Source organism: Podarcis cretensis (genome assembly GCF_951804945.1).
Source record: "Podarcis cretensis genome assembly, chromosome: 2".
Classification (NCBI taxonomy): Eukaryota; Metazoa; Chordata; class Lepidosauria; order Squamata; family Lacertidae; genus Podarcis; species Podarcis cretensis.
The window spans coordinates 101,160,330-101,172,625 of record NC_137171.1 but is presented as its reverse complement, the minus strand read 5'-3'; the positions used below and the strand labels follow the sequence as shown (position 1 = coordinate 101,172,625).

The following is a 12,296-nucleotide window of genomic DNA, read 5'->3' as shown; positions in this document are numbered from 1 at the left end:
AGCCCCACAATGTGAGTCAAACAAGGCTCAATGGAATTTTGCTTTGCACTCACAGGAAGCAAGAGGGAGCATTGCAAGGCAGAGGAGATTCCCATGCTGCTCCAGTAAGCCCAGCAAAGTGCCATGCACAGTACTCATGTCAAATGGATAATGGGGGGAAACAGGCTCTTTGGAGACCTATGGAACTCCTCCTCATATTACTTGTTTCACTGCATTTTAAATGCAGCAGCGTGTCAGCATTGCTTAGTGGAAGTTGTTCCACTAAACAGTGGGTGCCTTACACAAAAGTATTCACTACTTTTGCCCGGTTGGTTTTGTCCAAGGATTCTCCATTATAAATCAGCCGATCAGTGTTGACCCTGGTTGCCCGCCAAAAAGTTACTCCGTGTAGCCTCAGTTTATCCATATTTGGCAGAAGATTATTCATCATCAAGAGAGAACAGTCTTGTTTGAAGCACTAAGTACATATCTCAAATACATTACATGCAGCACTTTCTTCCTTATGGACAAGATCATGGCAGGAACTGTGCAGTATAGCTGCTGTCACCTCTTCTCTCCCCGCACCCACTCTGCCTGCGTGACGCGACACTGTCCTGCTCTGCCCACCTCTGCAAACCAAAGTAGAGGAATGACAGGAACTCGAAACTGCATTACTAACAGTTTCAGGGAGAGGAACGAGGAAATGAAGCAAACAAAAAGTCCTGTGTGCTTCCTCTGTGCTACCATTTCCAAATCCACTTAAGTAGAAAATGCCTTTGATGCCGCCAACACTCCTAATTCCTGCTTCCTAAAACATACCATGTCAGAAGGTTATGTCTTTCCGAAGAGTCACATCTAGGAGGCGTACAGAGAAGACTCCTGGACTTTGTGTTTCATCTGGGATGCTGTTGTGCCACTGATGGCACTTCACAGGTCAGCCTAAAGCAGTGGTGGCCAAACTTGGCCCTCCAGCTGTTTTGGGACTACAGTTCTCATCTTCCCTGACCACTGGTCCTGTTAGCTACAGATGGTGGGAGTTGTAGCCCAAAAACAGCTGGAGGGCCAAGTTTGGCCACCACTGGCCTAAAGAGATCAAGAAGAAGGAACTTTTCTCTTGTAATCAGAACATGGGGATCCCAAACATTTCTTGTTTCTAGATAGAGTCCCATATCTGAAGTCAACCATGTCCAAAGTCCGTTTTGGGGGCCTAATGTGGACCGCCAGTTGGTCTAATCTGGCCCCTGTGGCAGTTTATTTCCTGGGGTAAAACTTTGATCAGCCCTCAGGGCCCTTCACTTCATCAAATATAGCCCTCTTTGAAAAAAGTTTGGACACCACTGCTATATGCCGTTGTCAGAAAGTGGTCATTCATCATGGATGTTAAAACCTGATCAGTTGAGTACTTCAGCACATAGCAAGGGCCTTGTTTGGTCAAAATCATCTTAGGTATATTCCACTACAGAATTTGTGGCCATCAGGACCCTGTTGCTATGAACATTTTCAAAAACCATGTAACTGTAATAACCCGAAAGATTGCAGACGATATTTAATAGAACATAAAATGGCTGCTGTGATTTACTTTCAAGGAAACTAATTATTTAAAGGGTTACTACCTCAACAACAGTTAGGCAATTTCACATCTCACCCAGTCCAAAAGCTCAATTCTAAGCCTTTCAATGAGTGGTATTAACAGATATGAAGCATTTATACAGTGGTACCTCTGGTTGTGAACAGGATCCATTCCGGAGGCCCGTTCACAACATGAAAAGAGCGCAACCTGAAGCACCGTATCTGCGCAGGTGCACAGCGCGATTTAGCGCTTCTGCACATGCGTGAGCGGCGAAACCCGGAAGTAACCCCTTCTGGTACATCTGGGTCGCTGCGGGACATAACCTGAAAGAACGTAACATGAAGCAAACGTAACACGAGGTATGACTGTATAGCACCGAGCACTCAAATCACCACACATACATTATCTCAGTAACCTCAAGGGTAATAGATGGAAATACAGATGGAAAGCCAAGGTTCAGAGAACAGTAGTTTGCCCAAGGAGGGGTGGGAAATGCATGGCCCTACAAATGTTGGTGTCACAACTCCATCAGCCCAACCAGCCTAATCAATGGCCCAGATGGGACTTGTAGCCCAGGAACATCTATCTGGAGGGCCTCAAGTAAAGGTGTGTTCTCCATAGGAAAGGGGGAGGCAAATTAGTTTGTTCCAGCTCCGAAAGAAGTTTCCAATTTCCTAGAGAGGTGGGTATCAAGTTTTTAGTGGGTTTATTGGGTGGGGTGAAACTAATGAGTCCCAACAATGGAAGCCCTATGCAAGGACTTTCACTTGCTTCCCCAAAAAGGAATGGGGGGGGGGAGAGAAACCCCAGGACAGCGTGCAAGGGAATTGTGCCATCCGGCAAGTCAAAATGCCTGCCCTGGTGGAACAATGACCTTATCACAACGCTGAATTTCTCCCGGTTTTTATTCTCTTGCTATCTGTGTGGCACCTAAACTAAATAAATAAAACCTAATGGATTTCTAATGGGACTATGCCAGAATAAAAGTTCTAATTGTCTTCACACTCCAACTTCTGTATGTTAACTGGCCTACTTAAGATTCCGCTTCTTACTCTTGGAACCTAAACCTGGTAATTAAGTTAGCTGGACACGGTACGTGGAAGTTATTTAGCACTCTGGAACTGTTCATCTACCAATAATCTTTAAGCGCTTTAATGAGATCCACAGTCAACTGCAGTATTGACAGTGACCATTTAGCTGCTCATTCTCTGCCACACCTCAGTTCCCCCAAGGCACACCTGGGCCTGCTTCACAGCAGCATGGACAATACTCAGAACTGAACCTGTGCAGAAGATGCTTTGCTTAAGGAGTTGTGTGCCTGCACCCAAAGTCCTGTGTCATGCTGTGTTTTTCCCTTCTACAAATGACAAATGACAAAATGTCATTGGCATTTTGCAGGCCCAGCTAATCAAAACAAAGGAAGAGAAATGACTATGACAACCAGGAACACACCAGATTCTTCTGCTACATGGCCCACGGGTGCCATAATGGCCTTGGGGTTTCTTAATGGGCCCCACAGAGCCTCCGAGTACTCCCTCCCCCCATGGACAAGAGGTGGTGAGAAGGGTCACCTTGAAAAGTACATAGAGCTGAAAAATGAAATCAGAAGAGTGACTCTCTTTCCCACTTCCTCTTTCATCTCTAAGTGTTTTTCAAAGCTCTGATTTATTCTACTGAATCTGCCTTCTAACGAGATTCCTTAGTAAAGCAAAGTGAATGTGCACACACTGTCTGTCTGTCTGTCTGTCTGTCTGGGGTGCTGATCCGGGGGGGGGGGGGAATAAGTGACCAGAGGGGATTATGCTTATGGCAGTCAACCAAAAATCCAAATGTGGCCATGGGCTTAAAAAGGGTTGACAACCGCTGTTCTACAGGAAAAAGAAAGGTGTGCAGTGCAGCATTGTTTGGCTTAGCGGATATAAGATGCAGCAAAATTTGCTCTCCCATTGCTGTGTTCAAGCAGAATGCATGACTGTGGCTCAGGAACATTCGAAGCAAACCACTTGTGTTATAAAAATAAATATGTTATTTAAAAATCAACATTTTATTGTTGCACAAGCTGCTGGGACAAAGTGTTAATTGCCATCTCAGAATACTCAGTCACTTGAACAAGTCTCCGTAGTAATTTGGCAGCTTCTGGGGGGTTAAGAAAGTGGACATGTTTATAGCACTTGCAGCATCACTTGACATTTTGAGAGTACCTTGAAACTGGAGTCCAGCTCACCCTAAATAATTCTTCACTGTTTAATTAAAGGTAAAGGTAAATGTACCCCTGCCTGTACGGGCCAGTCTTGCCAGACTCTAGGGTTGTGCGCCCATCTCACTTAAGAGGCCAGGGGCCAGCGCTGTCCGGAGACACTTCCTGGTCATGTGGCCAGTGTGACGAAGCTGCTCTGGCAAGCCGGCACCAGCGCAGCACATGGAAACGCCGTTTACCTTCCCGCTATAAAGCGGTCCTCATTTATCTACTTGCACCCGGAGGTGCTTTCGAACTGCTAGGTTGGCAGGCGCTGGGACCGAACGACGGGAGCGCACCCCACCGCGGGGATTCAAACCGCTGACCATGCGATCGGCAAATCCTAGGCGCTGAGGTTTTACCCACAGCGCCACCCGCGTCTGTTTAATTAGCTTTTACTTAAAGACTTCAATTTATGGCAAGGAAAAATCCTCCGCTCCATGTTGATCACCATTGGATCCAACATCACAAACTTTTACACAGTTTTGAACTGGCAAGACTGTTAGTAGATCCCATAATGTGGCCTTTTGGTACCATCTTCCCTAACTGCAAGAGTTCATGTTCCAGAGCAATTTCAGGCTTCTAGTCCCAAGGGGTTGTGCAGCTGTGGGCTCCCAGATGTTGTTGGACCCCAACTCCCATCAACCCCAGCCAGCATGGTGAATAGTCAAGGATCATGGGAATTGTAGTCAAGCAACACCTGGAGAACCACCAGTTCCTACCCTACCGTGTTGTAGACACTTGCATTTGTGAGAAGTATGCAAGAGTCTCTCTGCAGGAATTTCCTAATGCATGGAAAGGAATTTTGAGTTCATTCCAACCACATCCTCATTTTGAGCCAGAACTACAGCCACTCCTTTTGACTCCTCTTAGATTCCATCTTGCCCTGTGTGTGCTACACAATCTCATGGTCTATTATCACTCTTTTCCAGTCTCTGTCTGCATGCAGAATGTCCCAGGTTCAATCCCTGGAATTCCAGGCAGGCCTGGGAAGAGACCACCATCCCACCCTGAGACCCTGGAAAGCTACTGCCAGTCAGAGAAGACACTACTGAGATAAAGGGACCAATGGTTTGACTGGATATACAGTAGCTTCTTATGTACCTGTTCTATTAGATTGCCAGTGTGGTATAGTGGTTAGTATGTCAAGACCAGGACCTGATAGACCAGGGTTCTAATCCTCATTCAGGCATGAAGCTCATTGGGTGACCTCGGGACAGTCGCCATCTAACCTACCCTACTTGACAGGGTTGTTGTCAGGACAAAACTGGGTGTGTCCCCTATGTCACTACCTTGAGCTACTTGGAGCAAAGGTAGACTCAAAGTGCAAGAATAACACATAACATCAAAACAGTTCAACCTTCTTTTAAGCAACTTATCAAAATCCATTTATTTTATAGACAGACAGACAGACAGACAGACAGACAGATGTTTAACTGCTCTAGTCACCTTTCCTGCTTTTCTGGCTTCCCCTCTTAACTACTGTACACGCTTTCAGCAAGGACATTGCCATTTCCATGCCAAACAAGGATTCAGCACGATGCTAAAACAGGACAAGAAGGTGGGATCATCCATGGAGATGATGGAACACAGAGGCACTAGATAGGGGCAAGATTACAGAAAATGTGCTGAGCATAGAAATAACAGGGAGGAGTCGTACACGAGATATTTGCTGAAGTTGTAAAATGTAAACCCCTCAGACCGCAAACCCTTTAATGCTGTTTGATTTAGGGAAGGGGTGGGCAGAGATTTTGGCAGCAGGGCTCACTTCAAATTGCCAAGACTTGGTCCTGGGTTAAGTAAGTGTGTATAAACTGATGCTATGAGAAAAGCAGGCTAAGTAAAGTATTCTTTCTAAGAGAGCCACATAACTTTTAATAGCAGCTTTGAATTTAAATCAGAAAAGAAAAACACATTTCTCTCTCTACCTGAAAGCCCACTTCGGGAAAAGATTTATGCAACACCGCATAAAAGTGTGCGCAGCAGAGGCGATGGGCTTTTCTGCCTTCTACTTTGCCACCGCCGCCAAGTCAACTCTCTAGAGGCCTTCTAGAAAGGCGCCACCACAAGTTGTTTTAGGGAGAGCTAGAAACTGCAGTTTCGAGAATGGTTTAGTGGCCACCAAAGGGGTTATGTGCTTTTCAGGTTATCTGCTCACCAAGACGGATTCTGAGATTTTCCTAAACCAAGGCACATTCCCAAATATGAGAGAAACGTAATATTTTGTACCAGATGAAACTAGCCTGTTTGCCGCATAGAGCAATATGACAAGCCCTTTGCTGGGTTCCTATTTTACTGGTGGAGGGTGGGGAGGTTGAGAGGCCAAGTTCACAGGTCTGCTCTTGAATACATTCAATACTAAATTGCTAAGTGTACTTGAAAGGCATTGTCACCTTTCAATATATCGCAAATACATAGAGATTTGTGTTCCCAGGAAAAGATCTGGGATATATGAAGCTGTCAGTTCATTGGTCCTTTTCAGTGCTGCCTACACTGACTGGAAGCAGCAATCCGGGAATTCAGAAACGGATGTCTCCTAGCACTATTCTGAAGATGCTGAGGACTGAACCTGGGTGCTGCTGAATGCAAAGAAGATGCTCTACCACTGAATGAACGCCCTTCACCAAAGGAAGGGTATCAATGCCCCTTGCCCTCCTCCTCACGACCACCACCTAAAGAGAGAAATCTCCAATTAGCCATATTTCCTATTATTTTTAAAATTGGGAATCTATGGTTACCAATCTGAGAACAAACCAAGATGTTAAAAGAACTTTATGCTATGGTTTAAGATACTGCCTTGTTCCAAGCCTAATAGCAGTACTTTCCCAATTCAAGCGCAAGAAGAAATTATGGTTAACTTGAGACTTCTGGGCACAACTAGAGTTTGCCAAGAGGAGAGCCAAGGGTGGTTTGGGAGGCACAAGGCTCAATCATAAAAGGTAAAGGTAAAGGTACCCCTGCCCGTACGGGCCAGTCTTGACAGACTCTGGGGTTGTGCGCCCATCTCACTTAAGAGGCCAGGGGCCAGCGCTGTCCGGAGACACTTCCGGGTCACGTGGCCAGCGTGACATCGCTGCTCTGGCCAGAGCCAGAGCCAGAGCCAGAGCCGCACACGGAAACGCCGTTTACCTTCCCGCTGGTAAGCGGTCCCTATTTATCTACTTGCACCCGGAGGTGCTTTTGAACTGCTAGGTTGGCAGGCGCTGGGACCGAGCAGCGGGAGCGCACCCCGCCGCAGGGATTCGAACCGCCGACCTTTCGATCGGCAAGCCCTAGGCGCTGAGGCTTTAACCCACAGCGCCACCTGCGTCCCCAGGCTCCATCATATTTCTGCTTATTAAGCCATTAGTAGTAGTAATACTACTACAGGAACGCGGGTGGCGCTGTGGGTAAAACCTCAGTGCCTAGGACTTGCCGATCGTATGGTCGGCGGTTCGAATCCCCACGGCGGGGTGAGCTCCCGTCTTTCGGTCCCAGCTGCTGCCCACCTAGCAGTTCGAAAGCACCCCTAAGTGCAAGTAGATAAATAGGTAAACAGCAGCAGGAAGGTAAACAGCGTTTCCGTGTACTGCGCTGGTGCTGGCTTGCCAGAGCAGCTTCGTCATGCTGGCCACATGACCTGGAAGTGTCTTCGGACAGCGCTGGCTCCCGGCCTCTTAAGTGAGATGAGCACACAACCCTAGAGTCGGACACGACTGGCCCATACGGGTAGGGGTACCTTTTAGTAGTAATACTAGTAGGGACGCGGGTGGCACTGTGGGTTAAACCACGGAGCCTAGGACTTGCTGATCAGAAGGTCGGCGGTTCGAATCCCCATGACGGGGTGAGCTCCCATTGCTCGGTCCCTGCTCCTGCCAACCTAGCAGTTTGAAAGCACGTCAAAGTGCTAGTAGATAAATAGGTACTGCTCTGGTGGGAAGGTAAACGGCGTTTCCATGCGCTGCTCTGGTTCGCCAAAAGCAGCTTAGTCATGCTGGCCACATGACCCGGAAGCTGTACACCGGCTCCCTCGGCCAATAAAGCGAGATGAGCGTCGCAACCCCAGAGTCGGCCACGACTGGACCTAATGGTCAGGGGTCCCTTTACCTTTACCTTTAGTAGTAGTAGTAGTATACCACCCTTCATCTGCCGATCTCAAGGCGGGTCACAACATATACCAGGGTGACTGATTCCTAGCACAGCTAACGTGTGTTCTGGGATCCCAGCCCGATCCTGCGTTTCCTCTGAAACAAGTCCCCTTCAGTTCAGTGCTGCTTACTCCCAAGTAATATAATATATTGAATAGTGGATGCCCTGAATGAGGTCAATGTATACATGTTGATATTTCCATACACACCTCTCAAGTTTTGAGCTACACCCTGAAAATATGAGATGCCTCTTCACTAGTGTAAAAAAGAAAAAAATAACACAAAAAAAATATTAAATGTAAACCCTAGTCAAGGCAGGCAAGAGGCTTTTAAAAAGCAGTAACTCATTTCGTTCTGTGCAAAATGCTCGGAAGCTCGTAAAACAGCGGTAGTAAACTTTAAAAGATGTACAGTACTGTTTTCACGGGGTTGCTGCTGGTGCATTTCCATTATCAGATGCGAGTAATGGAACTTTTACAGTTCACTAATACACTTGTACTTACAGACATCTTGTTCATGAGCAAAGAAACGTGTAACAAAAAGGAAAAATCCACATCCATCATAAATTTTATATGCACTTTTCAGTTCAGAAGGACAGCCTGAAGTGGCCCCAAATAAAGGCTGTTTGTTATTCTGAAGGAGTCAGGTACATGTCAATTTTAACCTTCGAACACAGTCTTCCTAAATCAATTGGAAATTCCCTCTTAGTCACCAAAACTAAAACACTCTCAAATATTTATGTAGCTTATCGTTATTGTTAACAGCAAAGAGCAGAATTAAAATCGGTTGTACGGGGCATACTAATAGCCCAGATGGTGTAACTAATTAACACAAACTGATGGGATGGCAGCATGGGAACCCAATGTCCTCCCATGAAAACCAGTTTGGGCACATCTTAACGATCCTGATAAGAGCTTGCTCCCCTGATCTTCATCCATGTGCCAAAGTTGTTCGACCACCATTATCCCCATCAGAGATAAATTCTCAGAGTTCCCCATGAAGATGGATTGTTAAACTACTCTGGGAATTGTAGGAACTGGGGTTTCCTAACAAATCTCAGCGCCCATTAACAAACCATAGCTCCGAGAATTCTTTGGGGGAAGCCGTCAGATCATAGTGCTTTAAATGTACGGTGGGAATGTGGCGTCAGATTATTCATCGTCATCATGTGGTAGGAATCCAACGGAACTAAGTTTTGTTCTAAATGTCCTGGGCCTCCAAGTCAGCCTCATGGCATCCTGGAAGAGCTGGTGTAGCAGAAAGAGCCAGTCTGGTGAGACTCATGTCCCTGTTCCGTAACCTCCCACTCAGGCATGAAGCTCAGTGGTTGACCTTGAGCCAGGCACCATCTCTCACCCAAATGTGCCTCAGGGTCATTCCATATCAAATGATCCAATTTTTTACCTCATGTCATCCAATTTTCTTATATTTTGTATACTTGCTGAATGATCAAAACTAAGTTTAAATCTAAAAGTGTGTATGTATGTGTGTATATATATATATATATATATATATATATATATATATTCCCCAATTTTTGAGTTATGAGGGTTTGAAATGAAAAAAAGAAGACAATTTTGGCCTTGCCAGACTTCACGAAAACCTTAAAAGCTCAGCCCAGAATTGAGGTATTTCAAAACTAAAAACACCAATCTCTCCAGAACATCATGGGCTTGAATATGATGTGTCACATGATACTTTAAATTTTAAAGTTAAGTTACAAAATTAAAAATTTAGAAATAAAAAAGTGATTTTAAAAAATCAACATGATTCAAAATTCCAAAAAATGTATTATTTACTATTTCTAAGTACTACCTGCAAAATTTCATCTTAGGATCTCAACGGGACCACGCACACACACACGCATATATATGTATATAGTACATGCATGTCTGCCTTATTGGGTTCTATTTAGGATACAGTGGTGCCTTGCAAGACGAAATTAATCCGTTCCGTGAGGCTCTTCGTATAGCGTTTTTTTCGTCTTGCGAAGCAAGCCCATTGACAGCTTAGCGGATTAGCGCTATTAGCGGTTTAGCGGCTTTTAGCGAATCAGCTGATAAGCGGCTTATCAGCCGATCAGCTGATAAGCGGCTTAGGGCTTAGGAAAGGGGGGGGGAGGGAAAAAACCCCGCAGGAACTCGCAAGACATTTTCATCTTGCGAAGCAAGGCCATAGGGAAATTTGTTTTGCGAAGCGCCTCCAAAACGGAAAACCCTTTCGTCTAGCGGGTTTTCCGTCTTGCGAGGCGTTCGTCTTGCGGGGCACCACTGCAAATGGGTCTTCTTGGAGTAAAATATAACAGAAGAAACAAGACTTCAAACTAAAATATCAGTTACTTCAGGCATTTCTTTAGAAAGTTATTCAATTAAAAGGTATCTGAAAAGTTAGTCGGGATTTTCTTTTAAAAATGTGTTCCAATGCAAAGTGATAGCTTCCTGTTGCATGACAGTCTCGAACTCAGTAAGTGGCTATAGCAAGTCCCTTTTCTCTCTGAATCAGTCCCACCCACCCACCCACCCTTTTTGCAATATGGAGCCAGCGTGGTGCAGTGGCTAGAGAGCTAGACTAAGACCTGGGAGACCAAGGTTCAAGTCCCCACTCAGTCATGATGCTCAACCAGCACTGTTGTGAGGATAAAATGCAGAGGTACCTATGTTATGTACGCTATTGCTTTCAGGAAAGGAGGTATATAAATGGGTAAACATAATGTTTAAAGGACTGGGCTGTTTGTAGGTATTACTGCGGGCAAAACCACCTTTCCAAATGTCCAAACCCTCCAGAAGAAGTCCAAATATTATAACAGAAAATCAATTCATTCTCTGAAATGGATGATGGGATCTGCAGTCCAACAACAACTGGGGGAAGAGTCATGGCTCAGTTGCAGAGCATTTGCCTTGCATGTCATTGGTCCCAGGTTGGAGACCATGGCATCTCCAGGTGTGGCTGGAAGACGCCCTGCCTGAAATCCAGGGAGTTGCTGCCAGTCAGTGTAGTCAATATGGCGCTAGATGGACTAATGGTCTGACTCACCATAAGGCAGCTTCCTAGCTGGAGTGCTGCAGGGTCCCCCATACCTGCACTGGTTTTGGTATTGAATACAGCTTGCTGCCATCAAAATCCCTATTTGCACAATTCAGTGCCTTCAGCCGAGTGAAGGAAAAATTCAAACCATATGCATAGCACTGTGTGCCTTCATAATCAGAGCAAAAGCAATTTTATTAGTTTTCTTTTTCTTTTCTTTTTAAAGCAAGCATTAATGACATTTCCCCTCAGGAACAGAGCATAATAGTTATTTGGCCTGGGAATGTGATTAAAACGTTATAAAAAGAAGAAGTAGAAAAGAAAAGAAAACACTACTATAAAAACACACGCATCTCCAAATCTGTCTGTCCTACGACAAAGAATAAAGATCAGCTTAGGTCATACATTACGGAGAATTAAGAGCCAGAAAAGAGAGTGACACAGAAATATTGGAGGAGAAGAAAGCAATTTCCAAGCTGTTACGTAAAGAGGAAAGAGGTTTCATAATTGCCGGCTTCGGAGTATTCAATTTTAATAGCCAGAGATAAACAACCAGCCCAAAGACGGGGCTTTATATTCATTAAATAAATAAATATTATATACAACGTCCAATTCTACTTGGCTTAAGAGAATTTGCGAAAGGATTAGACAGGCTGATAGACAAAGAGGCATTCTGAATTATGTACAAGAATACATTGCAGACCGGGGGGGGGGGGGGCGGGGGCGGGGGCGGGCAGGAACCAGGCACTTCTTGAGGAAAGAATAATGTTCTTAACATTTGAGGCAGTAATGAAATATTTACCCCAAGGCCTTGCAACTCCTAGCAGTCTCACGCGCTAGGAGGACCATGATGACTTAACTTGGCCACTACCATTTTGCATCAACCGGTTTAAGAAAAAGCCATTGAGGCCGAGTCAACTTTGAGCAGAGGTGTTGTACTTATTCTGGGGTGCCGGCCACCCAAAAAAAAAAAAAAAAAAAAAGGTCTGTCGGCAGACAAGCTGATTTGTGCACGCGGATGAACCGCATGATGCAGAGCTATAAGGAGTGTAACCCCCTTTGGCAGCCATGTTTGGATGTCGCCCCATAAATCTACAGCAGATGTGCAGACACTTTTTTTTGGTTTGAAGGCCTCATTTCCTCAGGGGACATGTGCTAGTGGAGCGCAGGATGAGGAGCAAAAGGGGCTGAGCAAAAGGCGGCCACATCCAAGTCACACAGAAGTCAGAGGTTCCTACACACCTCACCTAGGGCAGCACAAAGCATGATCACATCACACACACATGAGAAAGGCATGGAGCAGTCTGGCTGTTCCCTGGGGAGAGTCCTGAGGACCATATCAAGAGGGCTGGAGAGTCAC

At 45.4% G+C, this 12,296-nt stretch overlaps 1 protein-coding gene across 13 annotated transcripts in view; it reads right to left on the bottom strand.

Moving 5' to 3' along the window:
* MAGI1 (membrane associated guanylate kinase, WW and PDZ domain containing 1) overlaps positions 1-12,296 on the bottom strand; it is a 489,041-nt gene that overhangs the window by 449,515 nt on the left and 27,230 nt on the right. The window lies entirely within an intron of this gene.